Source organism: Hippopotamus amphibius, chromosome 13 (genome assembly GCF_030028045.1).
Source record: "Hippopotamus amphibius kiboko isolate mHipAmp2 chromosome 13, mHipAmp2.hap2, whole genome shotgun sequence".
NCBI classification, from domain to species: Eukaryota; Metazoa; Chordata; class Mammalia; order Artiodactyla; family Hippopotamidae; genus Hippopotamus; species Hippopotamus amphibius.
The window spans coordinates 58,965,002-58,989,994 of record NC_080198.1 but is presented as its reverse complement, the minus strand read 5'-3'; positions in this window follow the sequence as shown (position 1 = coordinate 58,989,994).

Genomic DNA, 24,993 nt, shown 5'->3' with positions numbered 1-24,993 from the left:
TCCCGTGTCACACTAGAAATATTGTTAAAGCTCTGTGATTCCTCTTTGACTGCCATTTGCCTCACAGCAGGGGAAAAACTGCAGTGATCTATTAATAACTGAATATACTTGGAAATACATTGTACTATCGAATTTAATAAATGGAGTAATGATTTAAAAAACATTGGTGATCGTATTTAAAAATATCATTACCATAGCAATGGCTTAGTTACATGCCAACTTAGAGTCTGTTTATATTTTCACACTAAAAAGTTATTAGTCATGAAATCAGCAAACAGAGCATTAACTTATATTTTGTCATTTGAAAAAAAGTACCAACTCCTTTAAACTGTGCCAGCTGCACTGTGAAAAAGACACATTGTTCATAATATTGTTATAGGTCAATAGCTACACCGAGGTGGTTGAAATGTATATACTCAAACAGTAGGAACAACAATACAACAAAACATCCATAACAGAAACCACATTTGAAAGCCTAACAAACCACCTGTTGGGAAAAGAAAGCTAACTGAATATTGTTCTGAATTCAATTATATCCCTCCGAAATTCATAGATTGAAGTCCTAACCCCAATGTGACTGTAAAAACATGTGACAAAGTAAATTATACCCCTATAAGATCCCCAAAATACTTATTTATAAATTATATAAATATGTAAATATTGAATGTTATGAGAAGACAAGATATCTTTTTTTCACTATTAAAGAACAGTTATAGTTCAAAGACCATCTATGACAAATATGATTACATGATAATTTTATTATTTAGTTTTGACATCCATCTAGACTGTAAATCTTTCCCAAGTACCACATTTTAAGCTTTATCAAATATGATGAAATTAAAGAGTTGCCATAAAATCATCTTTTCTTTTTCTGTGTTATCAAAATGTAAAGTATTATGAGACAAACTTATGTTTAATATGAGACAATTATAAAGCAAAATCTCATTCAGATTTAAAAAAAAGTACTGTTGTAGATTACTAGTATTTATTACTACAGAAAGGATGATAAAACCAGAAAATCAAGATTTCAAATCATATTTGAAATTAGAAAAATTAGAATGGAATTAGGAAATTAAGTGAAATTAGGAAAATTTGGACTATGAGTGTCAAGATTGATTGATCTTTCTTTATATGTATCTTCAAATTATACACCATCTGACTATCTTTAAACATAATATTGAGCGTAAAATTGTCCATAATATTTTCATTAAACTCATATGGTCTTTTGATATGTTTTACATTTGTTTCTATTGGACAAGTTTCTGGTCATATCCAAAGCATTTAATAAGACTCAGGTAGTTTTTCAGATTATATTACTCATTTATTTTTAATTTATTCAGCAATTATATTAAACTAATTCCACATGGCAGCAGAGTGTAATTTTGAGGATAAATAGAGAACAAAATAGACATGTTCTTATCTCTCATGTAGCTTTCTCCCTCATGAGAAGACTGAAATTAATCAAATTATTGATCAATAAATGTATTATTTAAAATTGAAATAAATGTTATAAAGGAAAATTAAAACACTGAAATTTAGCCACAAAAAGCATAACTTAGAGCCAATTTATTTTTTCTGAAAATTTTAAAATATTATATTTTGACCTATTTCAAATGCATTTGTCTTAATGACTAATAAATGTTTACTCTCTACTAACTTTGTTATTTAAAACAATACTTGAAGACATTTTTCCTTTTTGGTAAGTTACTCCTCAGGAGCATTATCAGCCTGAAAATATTCATGCAATTTCCAATTATGCCCAAATTACCATTAAGGGCTAGTTAGAGTTGATTTTAAATAAATATCTTAAATTAAAATAGTAGAGTTCCAAGCATATATATGAAGCCATGAAATATTGGTCTTTACTTTAGTCTACTGTAGAAATACATTCAAACTTTATTGAAAATTTTAAATTTAATTTTAAACTGTTTAAAATGTTCATGTGGCTTTACACTTTTTTGTCAAAAATGAAAATATATAAGATTAATGCACCAGAAAATTGATTTTCTGTTGACACTCCTGCTAATGATAAACTAATTACACAGTAAAGAAAGCATAAATTGTACTACATAATCATTTTAGAAGTAGAAATTAAAGATGATATTTGTATTTAAAAAACTCACATGTAAACTCAGCTATATAGCTATTTTTAGATAAATGGATCTAAGGAACATTTTGTTGATTAATCAGTATAATTTAAATAAAAGTAAATTTACCTCTATTCTCAGTTTTTAATACTAAGAACAATTTATAGATCTAGTTAAAATAGAACAATAATGGTCCTTGCAATCATAATGAAAATTTATGTCATTTTCAAAAAGCTTTGATAAATGTTTTCACTGTTGGCTGAATTTTTCTGGTTAATGAGAATGTGAGTTAACTACAACTGCTCATTTCAACCCAGATTTCAACTAGAAATAAGAAAAGACATTTGCCTCCTAGGTACTTACCAATTTCATTAGAAGTGATGGATTTTTTTGTAGTATAGAGATTCGTAGGCGATGAAAAATACTGATTGCTTCTCCTTTCTTAATATAGCAATAGTTCATGTCTTGGAACTAGTTCTATTGTCAAAGTGAATAATATTTTAATATGTTTAGATATGGCCTTATTCTTCCCGATAGAAAAATGGAATGACTCTTGACATTAAGGGAGTTTGTTATCAGTCACTTGAGTAGTATTGATGCCAAATACTTCTGATGATGCTTTTGAGCTTCAGGTAAGATTCTGGAAAAGAAAATGAAAGGCTAAAATGTGTGCACTATATCTCTCTCTTTGGGTGGTTTGTGTAAGCCAAGAATCATACATTCCAACAAAGTAGGAGGGCTTGTTAGAAAATGGGCCTTATCAGAAACTAGATTTGAAATTATACTGTTTTTGCAGAGCTGTTTTTTAAGCATTTGTGTTAGAGTTCTAAAAATTCTTTTGGTGTTAAGAACCAAGTTTTTGGTTCCTAAACTTTCAGAGACTGTAATCTCTAGACAACACTGAAATTACCAAATAGATTCCTGGCAAATCAAAAGCACAGTTCTAAGAACAATTGTGCCCATTAAGAAATTGATATATTAAAATAATGCTTTAATATTTATGAAGCCTATAATATCTATTCCTACAGTCATTTGTTAAAGATTTTGAGAATACTACAATTGGGGCGGTAAAAATAAACACGGAGTTAACATATAGGAAATTTCTAAACACTGAATGATCCAATCAAATTTCCTATTCTAGGAAAAATAAACAACAGGGCAAGAGGAATAGAGATAAGAAACAAGGGACCACCAAGTTTCATGTATACTCACTCTAATGATAGAAAGAAAGGAAGGCTGTGGACACTAGGCAACTTTAGCACCAAGAGAGTTTGTGAGCCACCTCCATACAGAACAGCATTGGTAGCATCATTGGTTCAGATGAGGAACATGATGCTAACTAGTTAATAAGTGTACCTATATGTCCCTTGCTGTTAAGCAAGTTTAGAGATATAAATATAGAAAAAATAAACACCCTCCAACAATTACATCATAAGCAAGTAAGATGTGTCGGAGTGTACAGAAAACATTAACAGAACTTGATAAAAATGTACAAAGCGTCGGAATCAGTAAAATCAGTAGTTTTAAAATATGCAATGGAAAATGAAATTTCCTAGGATATTAATAGAATGAAGATCGTGCAAGGCATTCTCACAGTTTACAGTTCAAAATTTAAAACATGAGCATGGCAGCAAAACAAAGCTGGGAACTACGTCTGTAAATATGCAATGTAACAATGCATTTTAAATGTTATTATAGTAGTAAAAAGACTATTGGGTCAAAGCTGTTAATGATGCAAAATTAAGAAAATAAATGTAACCTGGTAAATGAAACTATTTGAGTAACTACCTTGACATTCTTAATTAATATGAAATAAGTGTCGGCAAGATAAATGTGTATCTGCTTTATGTTGCTGATGAGAAACGATGTATGTTATAATCATATTCTCATTATTTGTGTCCAGCAAAATTCTCTCTCTAAGCTTTTCTAATGTAGAGCTCAAGATTCTGACCTTCAGTTTTGTTTATGGTCAGTCATGATAGTTTATGCAGTCCTACAGAATTTTAGTTATTTGTACCCTCCCAAGAGTGATCACACAGGATGAGATGGAGATTATGATCATTCAGTCCTTTCAGGAGTATATAGTTCATGACCAGACAAGTGGCTCGGTCAGGTTATGGCAGTAGCCTTCCTGTTCGCCTCAGGAACACTGCAGCTTTTATTTCAGGCAGTCACTTATTCATTTATTTATTACTTCATTCAAAATTTATCCAATGCCTACTGGAGGCAGTACAGAATAATATAAGGTGTTTATTCTATAGAATTCACACAAACTTGACTAAAATCCTGCCTCTGCTGCCAGCCAGCTATCTGATTTTGTAAAAGTCATACAAATGCTCTTACCTTAGTTTCCCATTCTGCAGAAATGAGAATAAAATGAGCTAGACCCACCTCATTTATTTTTCTCTAGGATCAAATGAGAGAACTTACATGAATAAGCATAAAATATTTGGACTGATGCATACCAATGATAATGGTCACTTTTAAAATGTTGGAGCAGTAAATTTTGTTGCTTTATGGTTTTATTCCTGCCATCTTTATTTATTGACTTTTATTTGTTGACTGCTTCATGATTTTCTCTTTGGGAAACACATCTTCCTCATACTCAGGCCACGTACTTTGGGTTAGATCTCAACTCTAGTGTAGAACATGGGTCCCTAAAGCTGGCCAATCAGCACTCCAGATTTCCATTGTTGTGATGGACACATGACCCACGTGCCCCTAAATGGTGCATTCCAGGTCTTAAGGAAGAAATTTTCAGGAGCTGCAGCTGTCTTACTGATCCATAAGGAGGACCCCTATCTTTATAGAGCTATGTATTGTGCTATGTTGTTTGCTGTTAATATTATTTTCAGATTGTCTGAGTGCTGGTGAATAAGATATAAACTGTACTAACACTTTCACTGAACTTTTCTCATAGTACTCAAATGTTAGTATATTTTTGCATTTGATTTCAAAAATTCCTATGTACAATTACAGTCTGAGTAGAATTGCTTCAACTATAAGATTCATGACGTTGCATTTAGTTATTTTTAATAAAAATGTTTTTTATAAATTATGTAAAACACAAATATAGTAAAATATGAGTTATTTGCTTGACATTTCTGTTTATATCCATTCAGATTTGTGTTATAAAATATATTTTTTAAGAATTTTACAGATATTTAACTTGTTTCTATTAATATTGTCAGGCTTTTTTCTTCCTGTCACCAGATCTAGGGGCTTGTCACCACATCTGTCACCACTTGTGGATATAAAACAGGATCCAAACAATTGTTACCTGCCCAAGGTCATACAAGTTGTATAACGGGAATTCTTAACGAGAAATGATTTATGAGCTCTAATCTTGGTGGAACTGCCTACTCCGTAGACCATTCTGCCTTTGAAGCTACTCAGTGGATTAGCCTGTCTTGGCAATGAAAACTTGGCTATTTCCGGTCACTCTTAGGCATGAAAATTATCAACTTAGTGACTACAAAGCCTAGTCATATGCAAGATTCAAAATTTAGGACTTGCTTTAAAATTGAGACTTCACTCCTATCCCAGGCATAGATCTGCTATAAACTGATTGTGCTTTCATTTTACACTCAGTGTTTCAGCTTCTCCCCCAGCTTATAGATTCAGAGTTCTTACCTTTTCACAGTTGGAGCAAGGAGAGAGAAACGATGCGTTAACAATGTTCTTTCTTGCCTGGTAATGTCCAGAGCCAGCATCTCACCACCTGTATTAAGCAGTTTAAGCTTTCTCCTTCGTTCAAGAATCACTCTTGCAGAGGTTTGAGGACCCGCCTCTTCCCCCTTCCCATATTAGCTGGAAGTTCTATCTGCTGAACTCTTGAAGTGAATGTCACTGTATCTTTTGGTTGTGTCTTACTCCTCATTACTCAGCCCTGAGAAACATGGCTCTTTCACATGACATGTGCATGACTTATACGCAGTCCACCAAGAACATCTATGCGCTCATTTTCCCACAAGGATCTGGGAGGGCAGCTACAGCCTATATACCAGACATCTATTCTGAAGTCCCCTTGCTGATTCTCTCAACTTCTCTCCTCTAGCTACCACTGGGATGATGCGAAACTTAACCCCTTTAGCGCCTCCAAATTTCAAGGGACACATTAAGCTCTTAGAGTTATTTTCACATCACCTCTCTGATTTGAAATAAAAAACGGCAACCCCGCCTTTTTCTGGAATAGGTGATGTGTTGCAGTCAAGAAGTTCCCTGCTGGGATCATTCTTTCTCTAAATAAAAGATTCTTCTAATCTCAAATACCTCACTCTTTTGTCCCCTAATATATGTGAAGTTTTTAAGACTCTCAAAACAGTTTTCATTTTTTGTGAAAGTTCTACTTAGTGGTCTGATTTGTGGTAAACAGAACCCTAAGTGTTAAACTTTTTTTTTAATGAATTTATTTATTTATTTATTTTATTGGCTGTGTTGGGTCTTTTTTTGCTGTGTGCAGGCTTTCTTTTTTTAGTTGCAGTGAGTGGGGGCTACTCTTCGTCGTGGTGTGCGGGCTCCTCATTGCTGTGGCTTCTCTTGTTGCAGAGCACAGGCTCTAGGCGCGTGGGCTTCAGTAGTTGCAGCACATGGGCTCAGTAGTTGTGGCTCAAGGGCTCTACAGCACAGGCTCAATTGTTGTGGCTCACGGGCTTAGTTGCTCCGTGGCACGTGGGATCTTCCTGCAGCATGGATTGAACACGTGTTCCCTTCATTCGCAGGTGGATTCTTAACCACTGCGCCACTTAGGAAGCACCCCCTAAGTGTTAAACTTTAATACCCTGGTGCACACAGCAAGTAAATGGCAAGTGACATATAACCTGATTGTCATACTGGGATCTCCCATTATATATTTGTAATAGACATTTAGTCCAAAAGCACTATGAATGTATCAAAATTACACTGAAGTAATGTTAGAATAATTTGTGTAATATTGTATTTTTTTGAATATGGCTTTCAGCCTACCAAACAGTATAAAGGAAGAAGGAACATTCTGGAGGTATCACTTTTGCCATCTTTTCTTTAGTCATACATCCTCGTGCACAGAAACAAAATGAAGCTCCACATTTCATATTTATGGAAGGTTAATTTTAGGAAACTATAATTCTTGTTATCATTTTGGCAGGTATGTAATGGTGGTTGTAAACATTCATGTTGTGTTAGGTGTTATCGAGATGAAACTATTATTTTTAGGTCCTGATCTAGAGGAAGTTACAATCTAGCTGAACACCTATCTTTTTGTTGGACTATGCACAGAATAAAATAGATTTTGACATACTATTGATGAGAGTAATGTCAAAGCAACAAAATAATATTCAACATATACTAAACGCAGCTGAGTTTTCTGCTTCTTATAAAACTATGGAGGTGTGATTTAAAGTCCTTGAACTTTTTGCCTGTCTTTAAATAAAGCTAGGCTTTGATGACTTGATAAAAACAACTTCCATATATGGTATGTATCTAACATCTTAGCAATTAGCACTGTCACCACCTAATCGGGCTCCCTTTTTCTTTGTGCCCCTTCTATAACTATATTTAGTCAGAGGGAAGGGATAAAATACTATGATAAATATATACTATTAAAGGGATAGACACCACAGGACAGAAAGACGTATGGCAATATGAATGAGGAAGGAGACTGTGACAAAAGAAATAAATGACACATGTAGCTTAGACACCTGAGTAGGGACAGTTTAGATGAAGATGAAAGACAGGAAAATTAAAGCTAGAGGAGAAAAAAAAAAAGATTACTGGAAAATGATATAGACCTCCCAGGCATGGTTTCAAGAGCTCACTGAGATAAGAAAAGCCTTTAAAAGGATAGATCATTAATCACTGGTATTTCAATTAGCTAATATTGACTGGGATGGCAATTATGGCATTGATAAGAAAGGGCTTCTTTTCCTGGAGGTAACACAGTCTGTTTCCTGACATATTCTTTCAACAATCCACAGGAGCCTAGGCTATTATACACTTAGCCCTAATGTGGCTGGGAAATGAGACAAGGATGAAAAATAAGATAGTGGTATAGAGTCATCTCAAGTCTAGTGATCACAATGTCATCAGAATGTCAATGCCTTTGAGGTTATATGTGAAGGTAGCAGAACAAAAACACTGCGCTTTAGTAAATAAATGTGATAGGCCATTAGGAAATGTGGAATACGCTTTTAAAAGTTGGGTAAAATTGATTTCAGTAAATTTATGAGAATACAAATTTTGTGATAGTGAACAGTAGACTAGATTTCTTACTATAGAAAACCTTTTTCTTTCTCTGAAAGCAAATATTGTCGTTCTACTTTCTAAATATTTCCCCCTAGCTTGGGGAGAGGTTCAGCAGCCTCAGAACTTTCTCCTGGGGTTCAGCCTTTCATAATAAGCCTATTTGCATCTCCTGCTGGTTATGTGTGCATAACTTTAAAGGTAGGTCTTTAAGTATTGCCTAAAAGTACAAGGCTATCATCACAGCACATGTGATGAATACAAAAAGGAAAGTATATTGAGAAAAGAGATAAATCATAGCATACTAATACTTTACAGTTTTAAATAGGTTCCAACTTATGCTAACTTTATGTTTTTCCTGGTACTTTTTTTTAAACTGAAGTATAGTTGATTTATAATACTGTGTTAATTTCAGGTATACAGCACAGTGATTCAACTATAAGTGAGTGATTTCCTTAGAGGTTATTACAAAATATTGAGTATAGTTCTCTTTGCTATATAATTGGTCCTTGTTGGTTATCTATTTTATGTACAGTAGTGTGTATATGTTAATCCCAAACTCCTAATTTATTCCCACCTCCTCCTTTCCCCTTTGGTAAACATAAGTTTGTTTTCTGTATCTGTGGGCCTATTTCTCTTTTGTATATAAGCTCATTTGCATCATTTTTTTTAGATCCCACGTATAAGCGATAGCATACGGTATTTGCCTCTGTCTGGCTTCCTTCACTTAGTATGATAATCTCTAGATCCATTCATGTTGCTGCAGATGGCATTATTTCATTCTCTTTTTATGGTTGAAAAAATATTCCGTTGTATATATCCACCAGATCTTTTTAAGAATTTTATTGAGATGTAATTGACATACAATAAACTACATATAAAGTATACAATTTGATTTTTTCTTATTAGTAATGTACATATGGCATTCCCAATCTCCCAATTTATCCCACTCCAACCCCACCCCCCACTTTCCCTCCTTGGTGTCCATATGTTTGTTCTCTACATCTGCATCTCTATTCCTGCCCTGCCACTAGGTTCATCAGTATCATTTTTCTAGATTCTGCATATATGCATTAATATACGATATTTGTTTTTCTTTTTCTGATTTACTTCAGTCCGTATGACAGTCTCTAGGTCCATCCATGTCTCTACAAATGACCTGATTTTGTTCCTTTTTATGGCTGAGTAATGTTGCATTGTATATATGTACCACATCTTCTTTACCCATTTGTCTGTTGATGGACATTTAGGTTGCTTCCATGACCTGGCTATTGTGAATAGTGCTGCAGTGAATATTGGGGTGCATGTATCTTTTTGAATTATTGTTTTCTCCAGGTTTATGCCCAGTAGTGGGATTGCTGGGTCGTATGGTAATTCTGTTTTTAGTTTTTCAAGGAATCTCCATGCTGTTCTCCATAGTGGCTGAATCAATTTACATTCCCACCAAGAGTGTAAGAGGGTTCTCTTTTTCTCCACACCCACTCCAGCATTTATTTTTTGTAGGTTTTCTGATGATGCCCATTCTAACTGGTGTGAGGTGATACCTCATTGTGGCTGTGACTTGCATTTCTCTGATGATTAGTGATGTTGAGCAGCTTTTCATGTGCCTCTTGGCCATCCGTATGTCTTCTTTGGAGAAATGCCTATTTAGGTCTTCTGCCCATTTTTTGATTGGGTTGTTTGTTTTTTTTGATATTGAGCTGCATGAATACCACATCTTCTTTATCCATTCCTCTCTCAGCGGACATTTAGGTTGCTTCCATGTCTTGGCTATTGTAAATAGTGCTGCAGTGAACATTGTGGTGCATATATCTTTTCGAATAATGATTTTCTACAAATATATATATGCCCAGGAGTGTGAATGTAGGATCATATGGTAGCTCTATTTTCAGTTTTTTAAAGTACCTCCTTAATGTTCTACATAGCGGTTGTACCAATTTTCATCCCTACCAACAGTGTAGGAGAGCAACTGATGCTACATTTAAAAGGAAAAAGAAAAATGCCAAAGAGAAACAGAGAAGTTAAGCTGTGACCTAAAGTTTTCCAGCCGTATCTTCTGAGGCATGAACTACAAAATTAGAAATTCAAAATTAATATTTTCCTGTCTGAGACTGGAGAAAATAAAAAGAATATGTGCCGAATAATAGCCTTCTAAGTTCAACAAGCAATATATGTTGCAAATGTATTCACTTAAAAGCAATATTTAACCTATAATACACTTGCATACTTTAGGCTCTATGGTGGAATAATGCTTCCTTATGCATGTAACATACAATTAATCAATTTTTGCATAACCTTTAAATAATTGATTCATTCAATTTATATATTTAGAAGTCAGGGCCCCAATAGGAAAGAAATGGTGCACTCACACTATTAATTTTTTTAAATGAAGAGATGCATTCTGAAGTGTGTTGGTGTGCGAAAACCACAAGGACCCAACGGCTAGCAGCACAATGGAGTGATCACCAGCCCTGGACTTCGAGGGCCCAAGAGAAGGAGAAGTAGGTTACTGGCATCTGGAAGGAGAGTCATGTGAAGGCCACTGCCTGGGAGGGAGAAGTGACCTTTTGTGGAGACACCCAGCCAGCCTGTGGTTACCATTCAAGGAGGAAAATGGGGAAATACATACCCTACCCTAACCCTCTTTCCTCATTCAGATCACCTGCTTGGTTCACATTGGTATAACTCAACAGGAAGCTGGAGCGCACAGGAGCCCATTGCTATCACTTCTGCATGTCATCCTCCTACGGCATACAGCTGGATGGACCAGGGTAGACAGGAACCTGGAGAAGCAGATAAAAGGCATCCAGCCCAACGTATAAAATAGTACATGTGAAGACGTACACAGGCATAAATTCCTAAGCCTTATCTTTATTGAGAAAACTGTGAGATTTGAATTGTTTTATAATTTTTTGGCTCCAAATTTTGCCCATTTTACACATATACTTACATACACATAGTGAATGACACATGTTTTCAGAAAAGAGAGGAGAATGGAGAAAAATGTATCAAATTCCTATTTTCTGTCAGGCACTGAAGCAAGATGTAGAGCCTAAGAATGAAAGAAAATAGCGCAAAAAACAAACTGAATTTAAATCTCTGTCAGTTACCAAGTGTGAATTTTGTACAAATTACCTGTAAACCAAGATGTGAATTTTATCTCAAAGACTTGTTAGGAGGAGCTAATGAGAGAGTGTGTTTATATTTATTTCTCATTTCTTCATTACTTACCTTGGGATCATTCATACTACCTTAGAGAGGGGAAGCCTTGCATCTCCTGTGTAGGAATTACAAGTGAAAATTACCCCCTTTTAGGAACACTGCATGTCCCCATGCTACGTCCTGTCTTTGTCTTGAATTCTCCATTCATGTTTTACCAACTTGGGTCACCATTTCAACAAGCTCTGAGGAAAGATACTTGACTCTGAAGTTGTTGGATCTCTGGACCTAGAATGGTAATTATACAGAAATTAGTTTCCTCAGTTTGGATCTTAGTTGCAGTTTTTAATAGAGGGTGAAACTTCTCACTGGGATTGTATGATTATCCTGTACATTAGCTATCACAATAACCACGTGGGCAAATGTACATTATCCCCAGGCACTCATGAAATGCTAGGAAACCTCCCAGGGTCACACAGCTGGGAAGTCAAGTTTGCCTGATCAGAAAACCTGGGCCCTCTCTATTTTATCCTGCTATCGGATTAAAAAATAACAGCATAAATAAAAACTCAAAAGAAAACTGCATCTGAATGAAATATTCTTTCTAACACATGCTTGAATTTTTAATATAATCATTTTATTTAAAAATACTCAACTCAGTAACATAGGATATAAAATACTATGTACAACATTAAAGGAAACGTGGCAACTAAATGACATTTAAAAAAAATTAATTAAAAGGAGCAAATAACCAAACTAATACCTTCTACACTGATGCTTGCAAGATTAATGCTCATAACATCAATCATCAAGCGTTTAACTGGGTTCTTATTTGTTTATTGACTTATTTTACTACTAATGAGAACATTTGATAAAGGATGATTATTTATTTGGGTCTGGGCCTATGCCAAGTGGTGTATGGTCAACCTTTCCTTTAACACACGGTAGCAATGAAGGTTAGATATTATGCTTCTCATTGCATAGACATGAAAACTGAATCATGAAGAGACTCAGTACCTGTTCCAGATAACCAGCTAGAAAGAGGCAAAGTCAACATCTAAATATAGGTTTTCAGACTTGCAAGCTCTTGCATCCTCCACACCTCCATCGTGGTGGCTCATCCGTTTCTATTCTTGATTCTGCCATTGTGATTTACTGTTCTGTATTTTGTTGATTGTGTGTGTGTGTGTGTGTGTGTGTGTGACTGAGGTTTTCCGGTCAGTTTCCCTCAGACTGTCTCCCTTACCTTAGGCAATTCTGCCAAGGGATGTCTCCCTTATTGCCTAATATTCCCCTGAAGTTGGCCTTCTAAAGACCACTGAACCCTCTGGATATTGTTGCAGAATAGGCACAGGTGGTGACCATGGGTACCTTCTCTGCCACTCTCCTCCCTTGGCTTTCACCACTCCCCTGTTGTTTTCTGTTTTTTGTTTTTTCTTGGCCACTCCTCGTGGCTTGCAGGATCTTAGTTCCCCAACCAGGGATTGAACTTAGGCCCTCATCAGTGAAAGTGCGGAGTCCTAACCACTGGACCTCCAGGGAATTCCCTCCCCCATTGGTTTTTAATAGAACTGGTTACTATTAATTCTCTGATTCATTTTCTTTCAGGTTATATCACTTCTGTTACGCTTAAATGTCTTGTCTTCTTTTCTTAATCTACTCTGTCCAGGAGGAAGAAAATTTCTGCTACCCTTCTGGCTGGTCTAAGAATTAAATTGACATGAGACAGGGCTTCTTAGGTGGCGCAGTGGTTGAGAAGCCGCCTGCCAATGCAGGGGACATGGGTTCGATCCCTGCTGCAGGAAGATCCCACATGCCGCGGAGCAACTAAGCCTGTGCGCCACAACTATTTAGCCTGCGCTTTAGAGCCTGTGAGCCACAACTATTGAGCCCAAGTGCTGCAACTGCTGAGGCTCACGCGCCTAGAGCCCGTGCTCTGAACAAGAGAAGCCACGGCAATGAAGAGCCTGTGCACCACAGCAAAGAGTAGCCCCTACTCACCGCAACTAAAAAGAAAGCCAATAAAATAAATAAATAAATAAATTCATAAAAAAAAATTGACATGAGACAGATTAACAAGAGAAACTCAAAATTTTAATAACGTCTACAAAGGAGAGACCCAGAAAAACTGAGTTAACTCTCCAAAATGGCCAAACCCCTCACATTAAATGCCATCTTCAGCTAAAGACAAAAGAGGATGTTGGGACTTGGAGATGGAGGAAGACAATTCACATGGAAATAAAATAGCAAATGTCTGTTGAACGAATGTTTGGTGCGCCATGCAGAGCCAGTGGGACACAGAGTGGACTTTGAGCTCTAGGCTTAGCCTAGTCTCTGCCCTTTACAAAGGATAACTGTATAGCTCTGTCTCCATCTAAATTATTTTAAGCACTTAAGGGGGAGGTAACAAGAACAACTTCCTGAGTCTTCTGTTTCTTATAAATAATCAGTGTCAATTACGCCTCATGCCAAAGAGACACATTTTTGGGAGGCACATTTTCTCCCCTACACTAAGAACCACCACACTTTCTCATTCTTTCTCTACAAGTCTTTGCAATAAATGTTTCTTTTTCATCTGTTCGCTAAAATAACATTGTTTTTTTTTTTTTTATTTTCAGACTATTGCATGGGTAATACCAATACACATACCTGGGACTGATTAATTAATAAAATGTGATACTATATTTCTCATTATTTTGGTATGGATACAGAGGACATGTAATTCTGAATGACAAAAAATAGAAGGTTTTAATCGCTTGTACCTTTTTTAATATCAGCATATTTTTATTTTCATGGGTTCAAAGTAATTTTGTGGTTCTTTTTGACCGTTTATTTCCTCAGAACAAAATATGACTGGATAACTAACTGGGAAGATGAGTTAAGCATTTGCCACAATTCCCTGGACAGACTCTTTTTTAATTATTAAATTTAGATAAGTCCTGAGGAAGTTTATTTTCCTCCTTTTTAAAAAACATTTTTAAGTGACAATCTTGGAATTGACTTTCAGGTTCAGGGGTATCTACATGATGAGAAACAAACAACAAAAAAACCCTTCTCTTTTGTTCACAGAACCTCACCTTGTGGCTTTTTCATTTTCCCGAAGCATTTTGTCAGCCAAACAGTTTTTATTTTTAATCTCAAGTCTGTCTTTTTCCAGCAGTTATGAATCAGTTGCTTTTTGAGAAAACATTTCCTCAGATAAGTTCAGTCAGCTCTATTTAAGAACTTCAGGAAATTTACTTTGTGCATTAAAAATCCAAATAAATATCAATATAACTCTGTAGATGGCAATTCCTGAACAAAATAAAAATTCTAAAATTGAAATATACTTGAGAAACTGATCAAGAAAAGGGCTAAGAATAATTGGGGAAAAAACACTGATGCTTTTTGCTTGCTGTAAAAGTGTAGAAAGTAAACAAATCATTAGGTTGCTTTGCTAGAGGAGTGAAATGTAAATCCAGGGAGATAGAATTTTTATCACTACAAAGAGACATTGTTTGGATTTCACCTGGAGTTCTTTCTGCAAAACTGTTCACCAAGGACTAGTAATTACCCTTGAGGGCCTTTGGTGAGAATTGAATTTTCATTCAATAAGGCTGACACTGGGCCTGGAGGGTAAGAGAGTCAAGCTAGCTGTTTGCAAATTAAATTTTGAGGATAAGATAAAGATGCTGGGCTTGTCCCTCTGTCAGTTGGATAGGATATTATTGAAGCATGTAGATAGACGATGACAGCTGTTTAGCTCTTCGCCTTTTGACTTGGCTTTGCTGAATGGACATGAAGATGTAAGAAAAAATTTTAACTTGTGTTTAGATTTCTTTTGCTAGAAAGAAAACAATTTGGGTATTCAGCAGCAGGTATAATCATCAGTAATATGCACACGTACATATATATATGTATATATTTTGTGAGTGTCACTTAGTATATAATCCAAATAATTCTTGAAAATATTCAATCTGTTTTTAAGTATTATATAATCTAAGAGGGAGAAAATAGCTTATTATTTCAATGGTCATATTAATTATGCACAGTTTAATAAAATGAGTAATTCCATTTATATAAGTGGAAGTATATATGTGTGTGTATTTTATATATGTATATCAATTGTATATATTACGTATATATATTCTTTAAAAAAGAAATAAACAGTTAAACTGAAAAATTGGATTTTCTTCTGCTTGCAATTGACATTAAGATTGATGTCAGTTATTTGTCCAGAGAGTATGTTATCAAATATAATACTTATTATATAAGCAAATATCTAATAGCAGACTATAGCAGATACCCATTGAAGTGGCAACTTACAGGCTGAGTCTGAAAAGTCCTAGCTGGTGTTGTTATTCTTTGGTGTGAGTTAAATAGCAGATACAGAGCTCTAAACTCTTGAATCATGTGGTCCTTCCAGTTAAATCATTTTATGGGCTTCTCGAAGAGGTGACTGCTTAGATATATAAACCTAACACAGTGGGTTAAGATTTCAGTGTGATATATTTTAACACATATGTTAAGGTAATGAGACTGTAAAATTAATGTTTGCTGTCTAAATGTCTTGCGTGAAAGAATGAAATAAATATGAGCCATATATGTTCAAAATGTAATGTCTCTTGAAGAAATAGTGAATGCAATCAGAAGAGATCTTCCACCACAATTATCTACCTACCTGCCTGCAGGTACCCACCCATTGTGAGTGCTAAGTCCAGGGACTCCTGTGGATTCCAAAACCATCATGGGCACAGTAGAGCCCATCTCCTCCCTACAGAGCAAAGCAGTCACTCTGCTCACTTTCCTCTTTTCTTCTGTGTCATCAGGTTGTTCTCCTCTTGCCTGCAGTATTTGATCAGCTTACCTATGGCTTTGATTTCTTCTTTCTGATAAACAAAACCAGAACAAACACACCAGACACCACCACCACAACAAAACACGTGTCTCTTAACCACCATACATTTCCTTCCAGATTCTGTCCCCATTTTTTCTTTTTTTCTTTTTTTTGCTTCTTTTTAAAGCAAAATCTCTTGAGGCTATTATTTTTACCTAGTGCCTCTTCTTCCAGTCCTTGAAACTCACTTGTGTCTGATTTTCACTCAGTGGTTTGCTGGTAAATGTTAAACAACCAGCTTTCTGGAGAACAAAACCCTGATTTGAAATATTTTCTGATTTTCACATGTACTCCTGCCAGGGCTGATTTCAAATGATGAGGACCAATTTCAAATTCTCCAGTGTGGAGTTTGGAAGAGATGTGCTCAGTTGGCTTCCTCGAGGTTTGGGGGTTTTGTTTGTTTTTGTTTGCTTGTCCCTTTGGTTTCTTTGAGAGCCACCTCCAGCATACCAGTCTTTACCACTGATCACCCGACTGAAAATGCTCTCTTAAATCCACTCCAGTGGAGCTTTAAACTTTCCCCTGTACCAAAATAACTTTGCTAAGATTACTAAAATTTCGAGTTTCTAAATCCGATATTTCATTTTCAAGATCTTCTTGCTCTAGCAGCAGCATTTTAAACAGTCAAACACACCTTAGTTTTTTAAATACTTTTTTGAATTTGCCTTCAGGACTCTACACCTCCCTCTTCATCCCCCTACCTCATGGGCTGTCTTTTCTCTCTGTCTTCTTTTCTAGATTTTTTTTCTGTTTTTTGCAACCTCTTAACAATGTAGTGGCCTACTGCTAGGATTTGATGTTTACATTCACTCCTTTAGTGATCTCAGCCTATCTCTGGGTTTTGTATACCATTTACAGAATGGCAATACTTCAATATATATTTCCAGCCTGGAACACTTCTCTGACTACAAACTCATTCCTAGACAATTGTTGGGAAAATATAATTAAAAGCAAATTCCTCTCCCATCCCCACAAAAGAGAGTTCTCTCTTTTCATAAAAGATAAAAAAGAAATTATTGAATACTCATGAGGCCAGGATGTGATGTATCTCACAGGCAATCTGCTAAGAGATTGCAATGACAGAAAGAAATCTCACCGTTTTCTGTAGCCAAGCCAAGATACGGCCCAATACATACATGTTCTCAAGATAAAGAATAACTAGTCCTCAAGGAAGAGATCTTGACAGCACAGTTTAGCACCAAAGTTCATCTTAAATTGAGGTGACCACCTGTGTAAGCTAGTAGGTTTTATCCAGAAGAAAAAGAAATTTATCATATCTTTATGACAAGAGGTGGTTTTGCAACTTGGAAGAGGAGCCCTTGGAAGTTAGACTTCTACCTTCCAACAGGAACTGGGAGACAGGGTACATCTTCCTTGATGATGATATTTCAAAAGAATGGTTCCCAGGTCCTTGAGAAAAACAATCTCGGGTCCTGAAGCTAATAAGAGGCTTATTTAGCTTTTAAAAAGATTTGCATAAAGTCAACCGAATGACATTAGATCTGTCTTTTCCAGTCTCTCCTTGCAAGTGCCAGATTTCTGTTTGTGTGTTAATTAAATGCTTTTCTTTTCTACATCATGCTTCCAATCAAATCAATCAATAAAACATTTTTGTATTGAATTTAGGGCTTGAGTACTTGCATGCACGTTAACTAATTTTACTTTGTTATCAAAAATTACTAATCAAGATGGCCCAGTTTTTACTTTAGCAATAATAAGATTGTTGTACTTATAAATGCAAATCCTGTGTATGCTGGGGGTGCAATTTATAGCTGGTCAGAAATTAGGCTGTTGGGTTATTACTGGGGGTACAAAAACAAAAAGCAATGCAACAAGTAACATGTTTGTTTTCTAGTAAAATGTACTTCTTAAAGTAGTTGAAATAACCCTTCTGTCAATAGGACAGCAGGCAGTCTATGAGAGTAATAATGTTTGCTAGAATACCTCCTTTTAATTGAGTTCAGTACTGACATCAGTTACTTTAGAACTAAGTTTCTAAGTCCTTTCTAGGAACCATGAGTGTCTTCATAAGGAGCTGGCTTCCCATAGGGAGCACGAATCCAGCTGATTTTGTTTTAGTTTAGTTTTCACTTTGGGCGATCACCCTGAAATTTTTAAAAATTAAAAAAAAAATAGCCATATGCGTCAATCTCAGCACTTGAAGGGGTCTCTCCCTTTGTTTACAGCTCATCTTCTCTTTCCTGTGGAACACTTCAATGTGGTCATATCTGTTCCATAAGTGTAGCAGAATTCTTTGCCTGTGTCCTTCCAGGTACTTATGACTTAGTGTCTCAGGGTTCCTAGGGAAGAAAAAAGCCTTTTTTAAGTATTAAGCGTGTTAAATTCAGCACAGGATGTTGGCGAAGACCGCAATTCAAAAGTCTGTCTCACATAAACTTAAAAGGAGAGATTCAGTGTTTGTCCACAGGTGTCACTCTAATTTTTTAACAAGGCTAGTGGTAAAGATATAGGCCATCATAACATAGTAGGTTAACCAATATTAGGTTGCATAGTAGGCTAAGTTAACATAGCAGGTTTTTTTTTCAATAGACTCTAATTTTTAGGACAGTTTTATCACAGCAAAATTGAGTAGAGAGGGTAGAGCCCTAAACCAAAGTCAGAGTTAATTTATGGCCTAGTAACTCAATTCCAGAGGTAGCTCAACCTCCCCCACTCCAGCAACATTGGTATTCTAACTTAGACTATATTTCTTGACTGAGGCTAGCTGACAGCACAACCCCATATCAGGGAAGGTATTCAACATATAGGATCCTGGCCTATCACCTGATGACACCCTTTGCCTTTGGCACACTGACCAATAGATTAATACCATTCTCCCAGCAGGAATTTCCTTTGTCTAGGGGTTATAAAAGTTAGCTGTGAGCCCGCGAAGAGGTCGGTTCTCCCTGGTCTGCCAGGAAGTCGTCCCGCTGATTTTCCAGCATCTTTCCCACCCTCTCTGTTCCTTGTCTCCAATAAACCTACTTTTTCCCACACTGCTTTGTGTCTGGAAATTCTTTTCCAACCTGTGCTAGAGCCATGACAGAGAGTACAGAGAGTTCTCGCATACTCTCCCCACTCTCAATATCCTGCATCAGAGTGGTACATTGTTTACAATCCGTAAACCTGCACTGACACATCATAATCACTCAAAGTCCGTAGTTTACCTTAGGAGTCATTCTTGGCGTTGTACTTTATGAGTTTGGACAAATTTATAATAATGTATCCACCATTATAGTATCATACAGACTATTTTCACCGCCCTAAAAATCCTCTGTGTTCTGCCGTATTCATCTCTCCCCCACCCCATTCTGACAATCTTTTTATCGTCTCCACAGTTTTTCATTTTCTGGAATGTCATCTAGCTGGAATTATACAGGATGTAACCTTTTCAGCTTTGCTTTTTCCACTTAGTTATATGCATTTAAGGTTCCCCCCATGTCTTTTCATGGCTTGATCGCTCATTTCCTTTTAGTGCTGAGTAATAATCTATTGTCTGGATGTACCACAGTTTACTTATCTATTCACCTATTGAAGGGCATCTTAGTCACTTCCAAGTTGTGACTACTATGAATAAAGCTGATCTAAACATCTGTGTGCAGGCTTCTGTGTGGACATAAGTTTTTAAGTCCTCTAGATAAATAATAAGAAATGTGATCGGTAGGCCATATAGTAAAAATATTTTTAGTTTTGTAGCAAACCTGACTCCCAAACTGTCTTCCAAAGTGGCTATACCATTTTGCTTTCTCACTAGCAGTGAAGGAAAGTTCCTGTTACTCCACATCCTCACCAGCATTTGGAGTTGTCAGTGTTTTGCGTTTTAAACTTTCCGATAAGTGTGTAATGGTATCTCATGGCTATTTTAATTTGCATTTCCTTGATGACATGCAATGCGGACCATCTTCCTATATTTTTATTTGCCATCTGTATATCTTTGGTGAGGTGTCTATTCAGGTCTTTTGCCCATTTTTTTTTAATGGAGTTATTCATTTACTTACTGCTGAAATTTAGGTGTTATTTGTATGTTTTGGGTAACAGTCCTTTATCAGTATGTCTTTTGCAAACATTTTCTTTCAGCCTGTGGTGTGTCTTCTCATGCTCTTTACAGTGTGTTTCACAGATCAGAAGTTTTTCATGTTAATGAGGTCCAGCTTATCAATTATTTCATGGATTGTGCCTTTGGCTTTTATATTTAAAAAGTCTAAAAAGATGATGATTAAAAGCTTATATATAAAATATTTGAGTCTATATCGTAAAAGATTACTCAAGATATTCTAGATGTTTTTCTTATGTTTTCTTTTAGGAATTGTCGCATTTTGAATTTTACATTTAGGTCTGTGATCCATGTTGTATTAATTTTTGCAAAGGGTGTTAAGTCTATGTGGAGATTCATCTTTGTGTTTGTGGATGTCCAGTTGTTCCACCCCCCATTTGCTGAAAATACTGTCTTTTCTCCAGTCAATGGATTAATGAGTTTGTTAGAGTTTGATTAATTCACTTTAATTTTTTTTGCCGAATTCCTGGCTTTGTTTCATAGTTACCCCTTTTTTTCATTCTGCTACAGTCACACACTGACATCCTTGCTGTTACTTTCATAGGCCAATCACTCCTGAGCTTTAAAGCCCTTCATGTTCACCACCTTTACTTCTGCATAGAATGTTCATTCCCAAATATTTGCATTTTTCTTTCCATCATCTCCTTCAGTTTTTTTCTAAAGTATTATATTTTTTGTGTGGCCCAATCACTCTGTTTATAAATGCAAGCCCCCTCCAGGTCCTTTCTGCTCTGATTGTTTTTTTTTTTTTTTTTGGTAGTGTTATTTTTTCCTATAGCATAACTTACTTATTTTCTGTCTGTCTCCACTACAAATGTAAACTCCCCTGGCACAGGAAATATTGCATGTTTTGCTAACCAGCTGAAATTCCAACACCCAAAATAGTGCCAGGAACACAGTTAGCATTGGATATGTGATTATTAAGTAGACGAAGAAGTGACTAATAATGGTTATTTATTGTGCATGTGCTGTGTATTATTTATATATGTATTGTTTTAACTTTCATAGCAACACTGCAGGAACATTTTAAATACATTTTTACTGAACCTTGTTCCTAATTTTATTCAATAAAAAATTCAGAAGTTTATTTTAATAGAGGATTCTAAACAATGCTTCTTCCTGATTTGGTATCTAAACGCATACTGGTTCCAAGCCCACAGAAATTTCTCTTCACCCTTAACCTTGGGTAAATTCTCTAGGCTCTGTAAGTTCTGCCCACTCCATGAAGCTTTCTGAGTTGTTCTTCTCTGTTTCCCCGAAGAAAGTTAGCCAATTCAGTCCTTTGTGCTCCTACAATACTTTAAGCATGCATCTATAATTGCACCAATTAAATTATATATCATTCAGAGTATATTTTGCTGTATGAATACAGAGAAATTCTTAAGTATAAGAAATATGACTTTCCTATCTGTGCATGTCCAAGTTTTTCTTGAAATAATGAGCCCAGGACACTTCACTACTGTATGTAATTTTTAAGGTGCAATTTTATACTATACTTCCACAATTCTTTTATCTGAGTATATGATAATCTGTACTGAAAGACACAGAACAATAAGGAAAACTTGTACTTTTTTTTTTACTTACAAGGTAAGCTAATTTATCTAAATTGTAGCTATAAAAGACCCTTGAAAAAGAATAAAAATTAAAAGCAACTTAAAAAACACATTGATAGTTTGTACACAAAATTCTTCACATGCCAAAATTCAGTTAATATAGGATATTAAATTAAATTTTTGGTCTGTTTGTTTTGAATGTTATCTACTGAAATTTCTTATGCATAATTAGATTCAGAATAAATCTTACTGGCGAGTTTAAAATAAATCCTATGATACAATTTTAGGTGATTTTGATTATGTATATTAGGTGAATATCATCCTCTAAAAGTTATTCCATTTCCTCAATAAATACTGAATTCCCATGGGATACAAGGATACAAAGTAGGATACAAAACATATGAAAGTTTTAGTATGAAACTTGTCAAAATGTAAGTGAATTAATCCATTTGTAAACTATATACATTTTATCAGAAAATATCATTTTTGCCAATGAGTATACAGACATAAAAAAGTGACTTCATCAGCTCAGATATTTGACTCTGTCTCTAAATTCATTGTATAATAATAAATATAATAATATTAACAGTAATATTTTTCATAAAGTGCCTTGATACCCGTAAAAACCTGCATTTATTCCTTCTGCCTATTAATGCATATTTTTGTATGCTAAAAATATGACAATGGTTGGCTATGCTTAATTAAAATTGTTTTAAATAGGCTATTTTATTTAGATTAAAACACTTTTTTAAGTTTAAAAAGTCCAAATTAGTAAAGCAGAATTCCATACAATATATCTTAGATTGTAAGAGTTGTCAAATCTAGAATCAAAAGAGCAAAGTATCTACATTCCAAGTACATGATGTGAAATAAAATGAAATGAATGCAACCATATAGAAAAGCACATTACACTCAGAACTAGGGCTTTTATTACCTTTTAACCTTCATTTCATTTTACAATTTGAATATCAGAAAAGAAAAAAAAATCTAAAGAAAAGAAAATGCCAAGTAGAATCACTAAACTGAGTGCTGCCTCAGCAAATTAAACTTTGTCTAGTAGCACAGCAACTTTCTATTCATTTATCATTTCATACTAATTTTACAAATTAACCCGGGGGACTACAGAATATGGATTATCTCAATTATAGAAATGTGATTTCCATTATCATTCCATTATTATTCTATTCTACTTATATCTATGTTAATAAGTCTCTAGAATAGCTTTGACTCATAATTCACTCCCAGAAATTTCTCCACCATGAGCTCACTTGTTAAGCGTGGTTATCCAGGATTCACATTTATCAATATATTTAAATATAATTTCAAAGACTAAAATTCTTATCGCCCCAAATGAGGGGCTAGATATTTAAAAAAATAATAAAATGAGTAAATGCAAGGCAGGTAATCATAAACTTTATAATCCCCAGATTCTCCAGGGAGGCACTTGGGAGAAGTGGTTAAGTGTGGGGACTTTGGATTCAAAACTAATTATTGCTATGTCAATTATTGGCTGTGTAAACTTCCCAGACCTCACTTACCTTGTGTATACTTTAAACCCCAAACCATAAACTGTATACTTCCAGAACCGATTATTATTATTTTTTATGACAGTGCACCTTTCCCAGTCTCATAAGCTGAATATACCAATCATTTTTGTATCTTTCTATAGCCTGCACTACCAGATAAAATGAGGTTGTTTTTCTCATATAGATTATTCTCATGATCTCAAATACCATCAGAAAACACCAGTTGTCAGCAACATTGTGGGTCAGTTTCTCAGTCTAGCACTCAAGTCACTAAGCTAACACTTAGATTCTTCTCCTGACATTTCTCTAATGTGTATGGCCTGCCATTCATCTTGGAATGTCAACTGTTGCCAAAACATGTAGAATGCTCATTCAGCCTTTTGCCTTTCAACATGTTGTTTCAGTCCTCTAAGAGTCATCATCTTTCCTATTTACCTGTGTGAATTATTATTCCTTCCCACAAAATCCTTGTTGATATTCTCACCAGCACTCAGAATCTATTACAATCTCATGTTACATTTTGTTTTCAACTCTCATGTCTCTCCCTTGCGTTATAGTCATTTGTTTTTATTTGATTCCAAATATTGCATTATAGTTTCCTTGAATAGCCATCCCATATCTTACTAATCTGTGCATTTTGTGCATTGCAAATCAGGAAGATGTAGAGACTGCAGTTAATTGGAAATATTTTCTAATTTGAACACGGGACATGCACTCTTCTCTTATATACACTGAAACGAATCAAATAAGGAGACACAAAATTTAGAAACTCATTTGCGCTCCTCCAGGATGGGTATTATTTTTGTATGTTAATGTATTATGGAACAGGAAAGAAAAATATTTTTTTAAACAATGAAAGAAAAAAATGCTCAAGCTCAAAAACAAGTTAAAAATCTTCATGAGCTAAAATGCAATCCCAGGCTACAAGCCTGAGGCATTTAAGTTTAGTATTAGGTAGAGATGACATGGCGCTTACTCTTATAAGTCATGCAGAACACAAACCCTCCAAACACAAATTTGGGTATAAGATTTATTTTCACTACCTCAGTCTCAGAAAATGGGCTTGGGAAGTTGCAGTGAAGTAAGATCTGAGACTGTGCCTTATGCAAATGCCTAAGGACATGGCATCCAACAGACACAGCCTTGGAAACAGCGACTGAGCTGAAATACCACTGCTTGCTAGTTGGTATAAAATACATCCAGTATCATAATGTGGCAGGGGCCCTAACCAGTTTAGGTGAGCCTACATTTAGAAAGGGAATACCCAGGGGAAGGTTGGTGACAAGTAGGACAAGCAGTAGCCAAACAAGGCAGGTAAGAGAAGAGGTTGTGAGTGAGAGAACACAAGATGAACTTGTAGACCCACATTGCAAAATGAAATATAACCCTAAGAAAGAGAGTCAGCCAAATTAACGACTAAAATACAAAGTTATTCTGGAGGACATTAAATGAATGCAATATACTATAAACAATGTGAAAATGCATACTAATAAATTCCAAATAAATAAACAAATCACTT